Source organism: Xiphophorus couchianus, chromosome 23 (assembly GCF_001444195.1).
Source record: "Xiphophorus couchianus chromosome 23, X_couchianus-1.0, whole genome shotgun sequence".
Lineage (NCBI taxonomy): Eukaryota > Metazoa > Chordata > Actinopteri > Cyprinodontiformes > Poeciliidae > Xiphophorus > Xiphophorus couchianus.
Genome location: NC_040250.1, coordinates 27,196,310 through 27,213,422, shown reverse-complemented (window position 1 = coordinate 27,213,422; position 17,113 = coordinate 27,196,310). Strand labels below are relative to the sequence as shown.

Below are 17,113 nucleotides of genomic sequence, written 5' to 3'. Positions count from 1 at the left end.
AACGTCATCGCCTCCAGGAAGCAATCGTTCCTCAACAACCGAGAACCCAGACCCTCTGAACGAAGCGCAGCGTAGAATAAGAGTCGGGTTTTTACCAAGCTAGCTAAAATGTACTCTGATCTTTCAATCGGTTGCTGTATTTGTGCTCAGGATGGGAAAATATTTCAACACCAATATGCGTTGTTCAAACTTTCTCAGGCTGATATACTGATGTTACCAGTCGCACTTAGATGGAGGCTTTATTAATTTGTCAACATGTAATATGAAATGACATGTGCTTTCATTTTGGGCTATCAGAGTAAAGGAGGTTTTTAGCTGTAATTGTTTAGTGATGCATAAGCAAGTTTTCACAGTATTTATGTTCCTTCCACTTTCATGGGCCAGAAAAGTAAATAAAAGTCAGATGGAAATATTATTTTTGACAACCTACATGCTATTTCAACAAAAAATAATAAATAAAAAAGCTAAGATTGCAGTTTCATTGAGGTTGTCTTCTTGCTCTGTTTTAATCTGTTTAGCTGTTTTCGTGCCATTTCTCTCTCTCTAAGCGTGAATATGTTCCGTTTTCTATCTGATTACTGATTTTCTGCTTGATAGCGTCTTATTTGAAACCAAGCCATTGTAATTATACTTATTATAGAAATGTAGTGTTTGTCAATCCAAGAGATTTTTTTCCCTCCCCTTCTGTGCCCTTCAGGGTCGTGTGTGCTGGATGTTCCAGACACAGTGGATAATTCCAAAATACTTTGTTATGAACAAAAAAAAAAAAAAAAGAAGTCTTACACAACCAGGCAATTTAACAATGACAGAAAGAGACAGCAGTGTGTACGGAATACTGATGGAGCTGATAGAAACATAACGGCGCATTAAAACGCCTCAGACGGACAGGAGAACAGAGCTATGACAACTGCAGACCAGGCTCAGATGGTTAAAGAGAAACCACAACAGTGTCCTAATTATGCACTAATTTATTGGTGAAATATCAGCAGGATGCACTGGAATGCACAACAAAATTTAAGAGCAAGATCCCACTTGGTTTAGATTGACTGGCAACATATGATCATCTTTGTTTACATATTAAAACTGCCATACAGCGTTATTAAGCTGAGCTAGCATTTTGAGAAACAGGTTATTTAATGTCTAAACATGAAGAAAAAGGGGGATGTTGTGGAACATCAAGTCTGCTGCTTTTGACGTGTTTTTTGTTCTGATTAGTGCGTGTGTGCTGGGATCAAGGGCGTGGCATTCACACTGAGGCACACGAAGCAGAAAACTGTTTCAGCATCCTTTGTTAAACACAAACGTTAGCTTCACACTCATTTATCTCCGTTAAAAAAAAAAAAATCAAGATAAAAAATCAATAAAATTACAAGAATCAAATCGTAGTAGTACAACTTTATTCTCATAATTTTATTTATTTTGTACTATCACATTATTTTTATAACATTATGATAGCAAACTAATTATTTTGTTCTTGGTTATATATGCGCATTTTCTCTTGTAATACTGGTTTAATTGTTTTTAAAAACCCATTTGAAATGCAAAAATACAAAAACTTTTGCCTTGCAATATTATGACTTTTTTCTCATATTTTTTTCCTTGGTCCTATAAAACTGGTCAGTAACTAAACCAAGTGTTTTGATTGCCATTGATTTTTCTAGAAGGGTATAATTAATTTTCAATATGACAATTCTTCATAAAGAGAGTGTCTTCAGTCAGAGGCTTCTTGAAATTTACATTTTGTCCTTGTCGCTGGGACTTAGTGTCTTAGTGAGCTTCTTAGCTGCACTGCCCATTCTCTCTGTCGTCACTCCACCAATGATTCCATTCAATCCTATAATTAGTCGAAGCGCAACAAGCTGCACTGGCAGAAGAAAAATGTGCTCCGCATTTCCACGAGGTTCCGACGTTCCCGAAGTTAAATGAACTAATTGAGGAGAGCCAGGAGCTCCTTTTGCTTGGGAGATCCAGGATTTAATCAGCTCCCATCAAAGCTGCTAACTAGACGGTTCCAGCTCAGTTCACTCCAATCACAACAGCATTCAAATGGAATGACTAATTTCTCTTTTCAGCTGGTGTTTCTTCTTCTGAATCCAACATTATCCACAAACTTGAGTACAGAATGACAAGTATGTGATTTGGGAATCTTCACGGTTCGGGGCATAGAGGAAGCCAGCCAGGAAATTTTTTGTGGTTTCCAAAAATGGAAACCACTAGCATACAACACTATTCAGCCCCAACAAACACATGTTTGAATAAAACAATATATCAGCTCCATTTAAAACATTAGCGCTTCATTTGGTAACTTTGTAAACTGAACAAAGAGTGGCTTTCTTTAGGCTGGAGTAAAACTCCAGGTATGTTTTTGATGAGGGAATAACATTAGAACAAGACATAAAGCTCTAAGTCAACTTTACATAATATTTAATACAATTTTATTTTGTTATTATAGTTCATCATTTAAAAAGATATATTTATATATTTAATGGAATGTGTATTAGTACATTTATTGATTTCATATTACATTCACATTTAAACATCTTATGATCTGATTATTCACTTAGTTCTTTTTTTTTATTATTTTGCCACTACATACACCTCAGGGGTCAAATCATGATGAATCTTTTGACCCTACACATGGTGTCTCGTGACCTCCCGAGGGGTCCCGACTCCCTACTTTGGGAAACCACTAGTTTAAAGGATGGATGGATGTTCATGTTTCTGATAAGTTGTGTTCATTTAGCTTTTCTGTTGCCTGTGTTCTAACTTTGCTACACCACATTACATTCATACTAAGAAAACTGTTTTTCTAATTTTGCATTTATTTTTATTTAAAAAAAAAAAAAGATTTATGATAACTAGATTATCACTCATATTACCAGAGCAGCAATTCTCTCAGGGGTCGGGTTAATAATAAAGCAGGAGTGTGATATTATCACAGAGGACGCTTCCTCTGACCCGTCCCTCTGCTGTGTCAGCTTAGTTCCTGTGTGCGTGTGTGTGTAGGTGTAGGTGTGTGTGGGTAGGGGTGTGCGTGCATGGGTGTGTGTATGGGTAGATGCTAAGTGTCCTTAGCCCAAGGTCCTAACCTAAAAGCATAATTACTGCATAGTTGGCAACAAAATACTTTATTTAGATAATAAATCATCAGGGACCATTATGGAGAATAAAACAATTGCTAGGCCGAGAACATTTTGATTGATTAGAAAAAGGTTTTTAACTTTTTGCCAAGTCATGCATCTTGTCTATATCTAACCATTTTGTTCTTGACTGCTGTATTTTTGGCCAAAAAACAAAGTGACTGTGAATTTTTTTTTTAAACATTTTATAAAGACTGTTACCATTTTGTTAAAGTTTAATATATGAGACAGAATCTGTGAAAGGTTTGAACGCCTTCAGCTCCTCCCAGAGCTACTATTGTCATCTGAAGAAATGCACCGCTTCCGTTCAGAAACAACCAATCAGAGCCAGGAGGCTTAACGCTGTCAATCAATCTCATGTTCTCGTTGCTAAATATGCTAATCGCGGAGAAACACCTTACTGTTCCAGGAAAACAATCGTCATCAGTGACTATGCTAACTAGCCTTAGCATTTGTGGCAGGCTGTGTTGAAGCAAAGGCTTCAAATCAAACTGGACCTTTACCACTCTAAAGAGATTTCAACCTTAACAAATGTAAAGATATTTATGTAAATGTTATGTTATAAACCATTAAAATAAAAGAGTTGGAAATATTATGCTTACAGTTTGTACACCTAAAATATTATACTTGGTTTTTAGAGCTTAGAAATACAAAAGGAGGTAGAGATTCTGAGAACAAACAGAAGATAACATTGTTAAGTATGGAAGGAAATGATACAAAAGAAGGGTGAAATGGGTGAAAAGTGGAGTTTCAGGAGCTCAGTGACTAATACAGGTTATCTGTCCTCTAATCTGTCCTGCCTGACCTGAGAGGGTGGGAATCGGCTGAGAGAGCTTATAAGGAACAGGAGGAAAGTTCGCACCCTCATTGCTGAGAGCAGAGAGGGAGATACTCAGACATCCACTTTCAAAAGCCAAGCCGGGAGGATATGGTTTGAGATGTTAGAAGAGGATTTGAGTCTTTGAAAATGTAATGGAAAAGGGAAGAGGGGTACTTACAGTTTCATTTGAACTGAGGGAGAGAAAAAAGCTCAGCAGAGGGGAACAGAAAAGCTACACATAGAAACAAATTCAGTTTGGTTAGATTTGAGCTGTTCTTTTTCTCAGGGTGGAATGATTACGCAATTTGTACAATAAATTTTAAAGGTTTGAGTAAATTTATTACGGACATTCTCTGAAATTAGCCACAAATACACACATCTACTCAGTAATATTTGAAGCCTTCTGGCATACAAATGGCTGGACCTAACTTTAAACCGTCAGTGTTTTCACACCTGACGGTCTGGTAGAGTCGGTTCGATTGGGGATCAAATTTGCAACATTTGTTACATTTTCAGTTGCTGTGGCTTTCTTTCACATTCCACAGTGCTAAACGATCCAAACTAATTGAAAAACCTGTTCACCCCTCACCTGTGGTGGCGCTGCACCAACAACCAGAGATCCCAAAACCTCAGAAGAAGACACTGAACACAACTTGTTCCTTTAAAAACGCAAACAAAAATGGCGTTAAATTTTAGCAGTTACAGGATTTTTTTATGTCTTTGGTAAAAGACCACAATAATTTTCTTCCTCCACTGCTAGAATAGCACGTTTGTTTTGGTTGTACTTACCCAGAATGCCCTGTGCTATAGAACACTTCCTAATTTTGGAGTGGTCTCGAGTTCACTTGCATCCACACCAGAGTTCAACCAACTAGAGTTTGATTAAAGCGGACTTAGCGGGGCTGGTGTGAATGCAGCGTAATACATTTACCAACAGGACTGAAGTTGGGATTTAATGGTAGTAACATATTTTTGAGATCACTGTCCCAGTTTTGTCCATATTTTAAAAAAAATTATCTGATTTGAGCCCCTTTCACAAAACATTTCAAGGCAGAATTAAGTTTCTGTTCTCCTGATTGCAAGTGTTGAGTAAACGGAACGATCCGGCAACGGCTGTTGAGGTCAACCCACCGCTGTTACGCCATAAGCAGACTGAGATGTACAGGGAAGGCAGAGGGAGAGATTGTAGCGATGATGTGAAGACTTATGCATAGTGTGACCAGCCCATTGTAGGATTTAAAATAGCATAAAGGAATTTGGAAGGGAAGGGACGAGTAAGAACATCCATCATCTCCAGCAGTCACTAGAGACAAGGCAGGGTAAGTCCTGGACAGGTCGCCACTCCATCACATCACAGGGCAACACAGACACACTCAGGACAAACAACTGTGCACACGCACTCACACACAAGGACAATTAAGCCAACAGTCATGTTTTTGGACTGTACGAGGAAGCTGGAGCACTTGGAAAGGACATTGCTTTGAAAAGATTGCCGTGGATGGACTTCCAGCACAGATTTCATGTGTAGTTCATACTACGCAACACCTCTCGTCATTCCCAAATTCATATGCGAAGTTGGGAAGGAAGAATATAGATATTGCCATTTGTGCTTCTGTCAGCAACTTCTTAAGCTTCTTATAAAAGAGTCTTCACTGTTGATGGTCACCGGTGTTTCAAGTTCAGGGAAGCTTGATCTTTGCTTGTTCCTCTTTTGTTTCTCAACTTCCTGGCCAATTCCATTTTATCCGAGAGGGATGGTCTTACAAAAAGGTTTTTAAAAGTGGTAACACTGGAATCTGCAGTTGCTTAGAAATAGTTCCAAAATCTATAATCATCTTTTTTAGTTCATTTTAGATGTCTCTTGGACTTGTCCATTACCCTGTGTAGTTGTAAACCAAAGCAACAAGAGATTGACAACCTCACTAATTCAAGATTTTTGTCAAGTTCATTGGACTTAACCATGTCAAACACCATCAGCCCATAATCTGTCGTTCACGTCTTTCCCATCTTCCATTTCCATATGTTAAACCAGTTCATTTCATAGTGCAACACTAACTTTGTATGTGACTGCTCTTGTTTCACCTTGGTATTATAAATCACTGCTTTAATCTTCTTGCCAGTATTACTTCTTATCTCTGCAAAACCAGAGCTGATTCCATCACTGATTCTGTGACTTCTCTCTCTACTGTCTGACTACAACTTATAATTGCAAACCTTACATCTGGTTCTACTTCCAATGCAAGCCTTGAAAATACACATTATTCAGATTTTAAACTGTCTCAGAAAACATTCCTGGCTATTGGAGTGAATGATTCGGGGGGATTCCATTAGGAATCTCGCTTTTTATAGTCAAACCCTTTAAAATCATGAATACAGAACAGAAGCGAGTGTACGAGGCAGGATGCTGCCCCTCAAAGTGAAAAATGAGATGCTCCTGTTTGGCTCACTCTCTCTCCTACATATTGTTCATTGGCGTTCCCTCGCCCTGTGATGATGCGGTGCACCACAGTGGAAATGAGTCCCTGATTGTTCTGGAGTTTTAATCCTCCAGATTTATGTAGACCTGAACAGATGCACACATGGAGGAGCCGCGCTCATTGTGTTGCATCTGTTCGACGGATCAGACTGGGAAGGGGAAAGATGCGACGGGGATCAGCTTGACAGCCAATCGGAACCGGAACGTTTTTAAGAAAACTGGAGTTTTCACCAAAGACACTCTGTTGCCAGTTGACTCTTGTGCTTATTCCCATACTGCTCTGGGTGCTTTGCTAAATGTGTGTCTAATTAATTTTTGACATTCAGAAGCAAAGGAATAAAACGATTGTGGGCAACATAAAGGCTGTGACACGGATTGATGAATCAGTTGACTCTATTCTCTGGGTTTAAACAGCTCTTAAGGGGCTAAAAATACAAAACAAAACAAACAGAGATTGCTCTAACAATATACAGTTTAGAACACAGCAACCATTCTAAACTGTAGAACGGTTGCTGGCTTACCAACAGCTGTGTCAAAATACTCTATCTTGGCAGAGAGGGTCTGCTGAGGTCTGTTCCCAGAATAAAGTGACTTTGCATAAATGAGCCATCAGTGCGCCACCTGTTTTTCTTTGGACCACTTTGAGGAGGTGCACATATACAACTAGCCGCTCTAAACAACAAATCCCCCACAAGATTTGAGATTTTGGAGATACTCAGAGTCATTCATGTCTTTGTCAAAGCCATTTCTCAATGAAATACAACTTCAAGAACTAATTGTTCACTCAACACCAAGACTGCCCCGTCCTATGGCACCTGTGGTTATATGAGCAGCTTTAATTATCCATGCCGTAACTTACCAGATGTAAGGTAATTCATGTTGATATGATGTTCTCACTTTGAGCTGCCCAGGAAGCTACTGTGGCACAAACACTGCAGCTGTAAGAAGACTACTTATGGGCCCACAGCGACTTCAAACACTTGATTGATGGAAACCTCTTCAACTGTCCCATAGTTAGCATCCAAGTACGAGCAATGGCAGTTTGTAAAAACCAGTGGGATTCTCCAAAGACAGCTTTGTCTACTCTACACAAAGCTCTGTCGCAGCACACCGGCTTGCCATGTTTCTACTGAGGCGTCTTCAGATAAAGTTTCCAATAAAGAGTGTCTCCCTTGGGTAGAGCTCAGGGAGGTTGTAATTACCTTCAGCTCTTCAAACTCTGTTGTTGGGAATTTACCGGGGGGGGGAACAGACACACCGAGAAAAAGTGAGAAAGCTGACACTTTGCTTCTCTTCGTACCACTTCGGCTAATGAAAGACTGCAGAGGAGGACTTTGTTCATCAAGCTGGAAAAGGGCTGTCTGTTTATGTGGCGCGCATTAAGGCAAACATGCTGCCTACTCATCAAACCTGAAAAGATCCGCTCTTCAGTTTCATTTCATATTGTGTCGACTCGCAGACTCCCAGATCTGCTCAGACGTCAGATCGTGTCACTGCCTTAGAATAAAATGTCAAAACGTATCGGCTTCACGGAAAGTCTCGGATGCATTTATTTTGCATAAGTCATGTTGTTTAAAGCAGCACTGCATGCGTCTTTTGGAATTACCTTACAACATAATTTTATGCCTTTCACTGTTTATCATAACTGTTTTTTATAGTTGCATCTGTTCTTATTGAGGAAATAAGAACAGATGCTGTGTTTTACAAAACAAGCAGGAAGTTACAAAGAACGTCGAGTGAAAAGTCTTCACTGATTCGATTAGTACAAAAGTTTTAGTGTCTTTTTATTATCGTTTTTGCATACACAAACCTAGAAATGTACAATTGGGTTGAAAAAGACAGCAAAACCCAGAAAGTGAAAAGAATTTAACCCCCAAGGACTTTTTCTTACCAGAACGAATTTCAGATCAATGTTTGGTGGAAAACTAACTCTGGACATTAACATATACAAACTACCCCCCACCTTGAAACATGGTGATGGCAGAATCATGTGTTGGAATACATTTCTTCTGCAGGGGCAGATGGTCAGATGGAAGATGGATGCAGGATGATCCTGAAGGAAAACGTTTTGGAGACTTCAACAAACTTTATAGACATTCAACAGAGCTACAATGGGTTGGTTAAGAGACAAGCACATGTACAGTATGTGTCAGAGTGACCCAGTCAAAGTCCAAACCTACTCTCCATTTTGCCTGAGCATGAGCTTTTATGTCTAAGAATGGCCAAAAGAAATCAGTTTCTAGACTGAAAGCAGCTAGAGACATGCCCCTACAGGCTTATGCCTGTCACTGCAGCGTAAGATGGTTCTGTAAGGTATTGACTTAAATTCTTAATACAAACAGACGATACTTTTATTATAATACGTAAATAACTTTCCACCATTACATCTAAATTATGTTTAGCTTGGTCTTAATAGATATTAGTCATGTGAAATACAGGGAGGGAGTCTCTGACATTTTTCCCAGGTCAAAGAAGTTCCTGTCCTCCAGGACTGAAGTTCACAAGAAACCTGCTGCACTTCCAGATCTCTCTTCTCCTCAGTTTAGTTTTGAATCTCGTAATATGTTTGTTTCAGGAAGCTAGTTCCACCTTCAATTTGGCTCTGGTTGGTAGTAGATGTAATAAAAAGAGTTTTATATGGATTTCTTGCCCGATAAAGGGTTGACCACAAAAAGAGCAGCCAGCTGAATCATTTCCCAGACCTTACATGCTAATCAATGCACATCACTCTGTATATTCAATGCTATGATGATGCAAAACTGAAACTGATGGTGACGGAACATATTTATAAGGAAGTGAGTCTGCAGATTTTAAGAAAATATTAAAATGAATATGTGATGCAAGCAAATGGTTATGTAGGAGATTTAGACCATAGGCTCGTCTCAATCTGGTGTAAAAAGGGCCTTATAAGGTAATTATTTGTAGCTTTTATACATTTTACCATTGGCTGTAGCCGATTCCCAGCCACATCTAAACCCAGGAGACATAAAACACCAAGTGCTGTTAAATATTTGGGACCTAAAATGCTAAAATCTCATCATGCTGGAATCTGACACCTGAGCAAAGAGCAGCCCACATTTTCACACATTTAAAGTTCACCCTCTTTAACAAATGGCACGTACCAAACAGCAGAACAGTGACTGTCAGCTTCAGCTGTGAGTCATTATATTTACAAACCAGGCTGCCTCACCTTTCAGATAAAGCTTTGTATCCGAGATCCTTCTGAATGCTAAAGTGTATTCTGAGAGGTGAATCTCCATCTAGATAGAGATTAACAGTCAATCAAACACACACACACACACACACACACACCCACACACACACACACAAGCATACACAGAATAACTGTGATGGTTCATTCCTCTGAGTTTTGTCAGAAGAAAGACTTCCTCAGTCTCTTATATCAATACCTGAAATTGACATACCTCATGTCAATACCTGAAATACTATAATTGCCTGTTTGGTGCTTCACCAACAAGGAAATCCTGTCAGCAATTAGAAAATTTAAAAAAATTATTGCTTTACTCATATAAGCAAAAATGTTCAATTATGACTGATCGACAGAAAGCAGCTGCATGTTTGAACAGATTTTGTCTGGGTGGATCTGAAGATTGATCCTTAAATGGGTAATCTAGTGTAGGAAGAATAGATCCAGGCTCCACTGCAGTATCTGACCAACTTAGACCTCTTCTATATGTCATATGGGAAGGAAGGAACAGCTTAGCTTTCCCTATCTGTTCCAAGGCAAAGATACACACCATGTTTGTTCCAGAAGCTGATACACTGGACAACAGACCCTCCTGTCGGCGCTCCAGTATGTACAGGTAAGTCAATCTGCAACAGTAAAGGCATCATCAGAATCAGACCAGTAACACTTGATCATATTCGTAGCACTGGCACTGATATGTGATCTACATAGTGTCCCTTCATTTCTAAGTTTTTGCCATTGAATGTTTTTTGACATGTTCAAAATATCTATTGTAGCCTGACTTAGCTAGTGATCGAATTGCTTGAATTGTTACTTAGACCAGTGGTTCCCAAAGTGTGGGGGCGCCCCCTGGGGGGGAGCGCAGTGCCATTGCATGGGGTGAACAGGAAGTAGTATGGATGAATGAAAAAAAAATAGTTCACTGTAAAGATGGTTTGTAGTGTTTTGTTGCAACCTGAAGTGTGAAATAAACTTCAGTGGAATTTGAGAACAAAATGTATGTATAGGTTTATGTCTGGTTGAACGATGTGTGAGCCCAGCTGATTTTCCTTTTCTTTTTTGGGGGGGATTTTATTGTAATCCATAGGGAGGCCCAGAAAATCTTTGGGAACCACTGACTTAGACAAAGCAGCATTTACTCTAACACTTAAAACACGAGGCAGGAAGTAAGGAATGAACAGATGGAAGGACAATGGCTGAAAGAGCAAATGGGCCATAAGAAGGACCGTCAGAGGATTAGAACTGTTACGTCTTCTCCTAAACCCAAGTTAAGAAGTTAACCTCAACTATAGCCCTAATTTGTTGAAAATTTCACCAACACACACACACACACATTCTCTCAGACAGAGACAGACACATGTGTCCACAGAGATTTGTATTTGAAGGTTACAGGTCAGCTTTGCTTGTTTTTGTTTTTGCCTGTTTTGTCATTGGATGTAGTGCCACATGCCTGGACCCAGCAGTTTGAGGTAACACCTCTTTTTTTCCTCTGACTACAGTTAAGCTCCATTGCACTCATTCATTATGATCAGCCCCCAAGGTTTCCAAATCCCCCCACTTGAAGCGTTTTGCAAACTCATTCAGCATTAAAACCCTTTCAGAGCTCCACTATAGTTCTTTTCCAATGTAAGCAGCAATAGATACAAGTGCCTGCTAATTCAACATAATGTCCTAAACTCGTGCACACACAGGGAGGCTGTGACTCTCCACACACCGCAGCAGTAGATGGCTGATTAGACTTGAATGAGTACCATCTGCAGTGCAAAATGAAGCAGGGAAGACCCACACTGAGTCCAGCTGTACTGCTCAGTGCTACAGAATGGGCTCTTTGGTCAAAACGCTAACAGTTTTGTCACGATCCGGCCGCTCATTTACGTGCCAGTGACCGGAGTCTCTCACACCAACAATTTTTGAAATCTGGCCTCAGAGTTCAATTTTTCTGTGACACTCCCTGTGGACGTGTGAACACTCTGCAGGTGTGAAAGCGAACATGACCACAACGCAGGCTGTAGTGGTTATTGTATGAATTCACAGGCAGCTAACCACAAAAACAATGGCGGATGGCATTGTGATGCTACTTAACCTGTTCAGATTAGCCCAATTTTTGATAAGGAATACATGTCTTACATAAACACTTTGGTCATGAGACAGAGATGAGTTACTGTATACAGTATTTATGTTTCCATTCACCATAAAATTGTGCAAATTGAAATTTAAAAAAATAAACCAGCTTAATGGAAACAAGCCAATTTTGAAAAAAACATGTTTTTCATTAAAAGGTTTTTGCGCTACGATGAGGCGGTTTTTCAGCTGTAACACAGAACAGAACTGCAATGGAAACAGTTTTTTCGCATCACGAGTCACATGATCAACAACCGGATGTTACCACTGGCGAAAACCATGAAGAAGACGACAGGAAGTGGTGGGAGGATGACGGTTTGTTGGTTGTTTTTTTTTTTAACAATGTGCAGCTGGCTCCACCAGAGCTCTCACAGCATCACATATTCATAAAATGTTATGCGTCATTCCAATGTGCTAAATCCATACCTGTTCTGTAAAATGCCGGACTACAATTTCCCCCAAACGCTACATAAGTAGTCACTCCTAAGTATTGTCGCTCCAACGCCTGAATAAGACGCCAATGTCTCCTCTGATTGGCTGTTAGATGACGAGCGCTAGCTCCATGACTGAATTATAAACATATCTCATGTAACTGTTTACATTCATCACTGTCAGGCGTTTTACTGAGTAATCACGTAAACAGTCTGTGATTTTACATTAATTTCTTATTCATTTCAAATCATGAAATTGTGTTTCTTCAACATTAACAGAAAACAGACAAAGATTTGTGCACATTTATAATGAGAATGCAGCTAGTGAGACGGAAGCTAAGGGTCAAAAGCGCATGATTGTTGGATGACATGCTAAAATCACAGCGCCAACTAGTGACTATAAATGCCTTGGCGGTGCCTGGATTTTCTAAACGAGGAGCTTTTCCCCCAACTAACATCTGAAAATACCTGCAGCGATGTTGCGTAAATGTAGCCTAAAAAACCCCACAAAAACATTCACAAATCGTCATTGTTCATAGCTAACAGAAAGGTCACTATACAAATTATTTTAGACTAAATGCACAATACTGTCATTGTAGAGTTTTCAGCAACCGTATTATCTAATGTTTTGGAGATGACTTTTATGAAAAGGAAAAAGAAAGTGCTCTACCTCAGTCACCAGGAGACCACTAAAGTATTTGTTATGTTTTGAGAAGAAGTACCCCCAGCTCAGTTAATACTGGATTCTCCAGGCAAACCTCAAAAACTGGACTGGGATTTTCAGGAAGATTCAAATAAAAACAAATATTATTTTTACCATTACAGACAACCTAGTGATACCAGTACCAAAGGTTGAGAGCCAATAATAATTTAAACACTGATAAAAGTTTTGGGTTTTTTACTGGCGTTAGCACCTTCCAACCTTTATAACCTTCTCCATCACAGCAGTGGGTGAAAACAAATTCAATCCAACTTCATAAATTATGGGTTTTTGTAATGAATAGTGAGATTAAAAGAAAGGATTAAGAGGATATATTCCAGCCTTGGGTGCAGGTAGCCTTGGCTAAGAAGCTCTTAGAAGAATAAGGTGTTATCCATAAATGAATAAGAGATTATTAGTGTAAGCACATGAGGGTGTAAACAAGCTTTACATAATGGAGGAGTGGGAGGACACGGACTTACAAAGCAACACTGCCGGTGTTAAATTCTTCAGAAAATGACGACCGAAGGAGAAACTTTAGGAGAGGGATCGCTAATGAGGAGATGAGTGGATGACGTGACACGCCTCAGTGCTTCTTCGCCTTGCATCTCCGGAAGGTTTCAAACCCGACGCCACGACTTCAGCATTATCAGGCACAGGCCTGCCTTACAAATCACAAACAAAGAACCGCCATGAATTATGAATCAGCATGAATAAACATGAGCAAACATGACGACAGCAGAGGTTTAAAGTGAGCCACAGGTAAAGGGCAGGCGGCGTGAATCCCCACTACAGCTGATGATGTTCAGAAGTGTCTGAACTGATTTTCATTTGCACATTTGTTCTCCATTTGCTGTCTGAAAAACAAGCTATGCTTGATTCTATAATGGGTTTGAAAGCTGCTCTAATAGAGGCTGTTTTTGTTTTTTACACTATTCTAAAAAGTAAACAAATACATACCATATAAACTTTGGTTTATTACATGAGCAGAAAATAGCTAGCTGATGCAAATGAGTGTTTTTCATAATGGACTATTAAAATGGACTCATGCCTCTCACATTAAATTATTACCTTAACGATGCATAAAATATTCACAGGTAAAGATGTCTAAACTGACAAAAGTTTCAGCACAACAGATCAGAACCGGTTCTGGTTCTGGTCTGCACTCGGGACTGTTACTCCGGGCCTCACCAAAGCAAGCTCTGACATTATTTTTCCTATTTTGTCACTTTGACATGACAAATGCAGTTTTTCTAAAAGTGCTTTGCAGTCAGCACTCTTTACTGCAACACACCTGCTGCTTCGAGGAGCCACAAATCGAGTGTGATTGTGTGTATTTTAATCTCAGCTCCGTTCTGGAAAAACCTCAGATGTTTTTTTGGAGAACATTAAAGAACAAACAGCATCATGAACACAAAGTAACACAGCACACATACTGTAGGTCAGGGAGAGTTTTAAACAGGGTTAGATTATAAAACACACAGCTGCACACTTACCAACATGTTCGTCCTCCTCAACCAGGATAATCCAAAGAGTCTCCCAAAGCCCATTTGCGACGTCTATGTTGATTTTGTGTGGCCTCAACCAAAGCTAAAGTATGGAACATATTTGGCCCAGGGGGACTTTTTTTTTTTTTTAATTTTACATAAAAAATTAAAACTTCTTCAAATGGAATCTTTTACTGACGGTGCTTTTTGCTTTTTTAACTTCATTGCTAACTTGACCTCTAATACCTACTAACTCTTACTCAAAAGGTAAACCTGGGAGCACTCAAATCTGCCTTTAATTTACTAATTAACTTGACCAAAAATAATCTATATTTTTAATGAAGAGTCTCGCAAATACAGTTGTTGTTGAGACAAGAAAATAAATGTTTCCTCAGACGAGACACTGCTTAGAGTAGACCATGAGAAGCTTGCATCTGATTGTAACGGCACGAACCATGTGCTGAAGCACGAGCCGTACCGTTAGCTCATCTGCGCATGTGCTAAAAGAAACACTTCCGCATCATTCTTAGAACGTATATCAACAAAGTGTAAACATTGTATTTATACGAATTAGAATACAACTTGTTATAAGAGGGCCTATTCTATAGTCAATGTTGTAATTCTCTTGATGAATGATGATTGTAATAATTCAGTTCAAAGGTTAACATTCAATAGAAAATTGTGTATTTGACTTACGGCATTTACGCTGTCAGTGCGCCCTCTGGTGGACTTGTCACGGACAAAAACACTTTTTTATATATATATAAAAATCACACCTTTTAAGAGATTAACTAAACTGTATCCCATGTATAAATGGGAAGCACTAATTTATTACTCAATTTTTCCCTCATGTTTGATTATTGTACACATACATTTACATGTTTTTGTTTTTTTCATAAGATATCAGTCTCTAGGTAGCGAAATGCGATTAAACCGTTTTTACTCTTATTTCGTGTTTTTCTCTTTGAATCACAAACGATTTTTATAATTGCAATAAAATACAACAATAGAAAAGAAATTAAAAAAACAGAACGTAATTCTTTTAGCACATATGCAAATGATCTGATGGTACAGATAGTACTTCGTGGACACATGGGTGGAGTGATGTAGATTTGTTGGTGTAATTGTTGCTAAGGCTGAATCCTCTTTATTGATTCAGAGACGCTGAATACAAATGCACCCCACACTAGAGATTTTTAATACAAAAACCATTGAATGCCATGTATCAAAAACACACTACTTTCTCTATTGCATTGGCTGAATTTTGCTGTAATTCATGGGTTGTGAAAGCAGTTTTAATGCTCTATTTGGCTCTCTATTTACACGTCTATTGATACTTCCAGCAGCTTCCAAGCCGGTTTTACATGAAGAAACAGAAAATGTGAAAAACAAGCCTGGAACTGACCCATCTGGAGCAACCATGAAGGACATCCATTGTGTTAATGTGCCTGACCACACTCCAGTTTGTTTACATGTGTGCATTTTTGTCCGCGCCATGTAAGGCCTTGTCCCAGCACTGCGTCCAAACGTGGGGACGGACGCTGCAGAGGCAGCATAATTTAGAAGTGATCATGCAAGAGGCAGCAGCAGGACCGTGTGTTCAGAGAGCCGTGGGACACACGTGCAAACGCCCCATGCTTTATAGTGCAGGACGGGACAGTGAAATTAAATTCATTTATGTGTCTAAAGTCATAACAAACATTTTACAGCTCCACAAAAACCACTCGTGACCTGCGTTCACAACCCCGACACACACACCTGAGTCATTACATCCTGAGCCAATAAGACGCCGCGAGAGTTAATGAGGCAACTAGGTTTACAGCCAAAGTACACAGACGTCTGAGCACACACACACACACACACAGCTGGGTGTGTGATATACCAGCTGCCGTTGGCTTAAACACACGGCGTGCTGAAGAGGAAGGGAGCCGAATTTTGCCCAGCGGCATAATTGTAATTAATGGTGCCCATTCTGTCCAGAACTATATTTGAACACGGGGATTTTCTGATGGACCAGCAGGCCTGTGTACGACCGCAGTCCCCGGCACTCACTCTGCATGCAATGTGACGAATCAATACTGCAGACCTCTCAGGACAGCAGGGCCGTAAATAAAGGTGAAGAGCTGCCAGCGGGTCAAGACATCTGAGGAGAAAACTTTACTCCTTCAACTCGTCTGCTTTGGTTTGGTTCTATTAGGAGAAAAAAATTGGGTTGATAGAGTTAAAAGGTTTACACCAAAAATATAGGGGTTCTTTTTTTCATACAGCCAAAAAGAATGGTAGTAAATGAGGAAGAAACTAAAAAATAAAACTTCTTCACATGACAACCTCCTCTTTGTTGGTGACAGAAATGATTGATGTGGAACATCTGCTTTGCTAACACATCGACTTGGTGTATTCATCCATGCGTATTGCTTGTATTGACGTAAAGAGAGACAGAAAACAACTGATGGCATGAATATTAATTCAATACCAATCGATGATACTAAATTGAGAGAAACAGGGAAACAAGAAGATGTCTTGCATACTGAGAATATCATGTCTCATTAAATCCAAGCACAGCTGAAACCAGATATTTATAATTTAAATATTCTATAATGCCCACACGTAAACTAAAAAAAGACCAATTTTGTAGTGTCTGTATGGGCATTATAGAATAGTTAAATCATGCCAAAATTAAATGGGTTGCTTGTTGTCTTTCAAAGGCAGATATAAGTTAAATTGACATTT

The 17,113-nt window shown here is 39.3% G+C and overlaps 1 long non-coding RNA gene across 1 annotated transcript; it reads right to left on the bottom strand.

Annotated features, from left to right (window-relative positions):
* Nucleotides 1-3,360: 3,360 nt before the first annotated feature.
* Nucleotides 3,361-13,490, bottom strand: LOC114139520 (uncharacterized). Its single transcript, XR_003594466.1, has 3 exons — nt 13,480-13,490; nt 8,709-8,711; nt 3,361-3,475 (listed from the first exon to the last, which is right to left on the bottom strand). It is a non-coding gene; the product is annotated as an uncharacterized LOC114139520 (long non-coding RNA).
* Nucleotides 13,491-17,113: the final 3,623 nt, after the last annotated feature.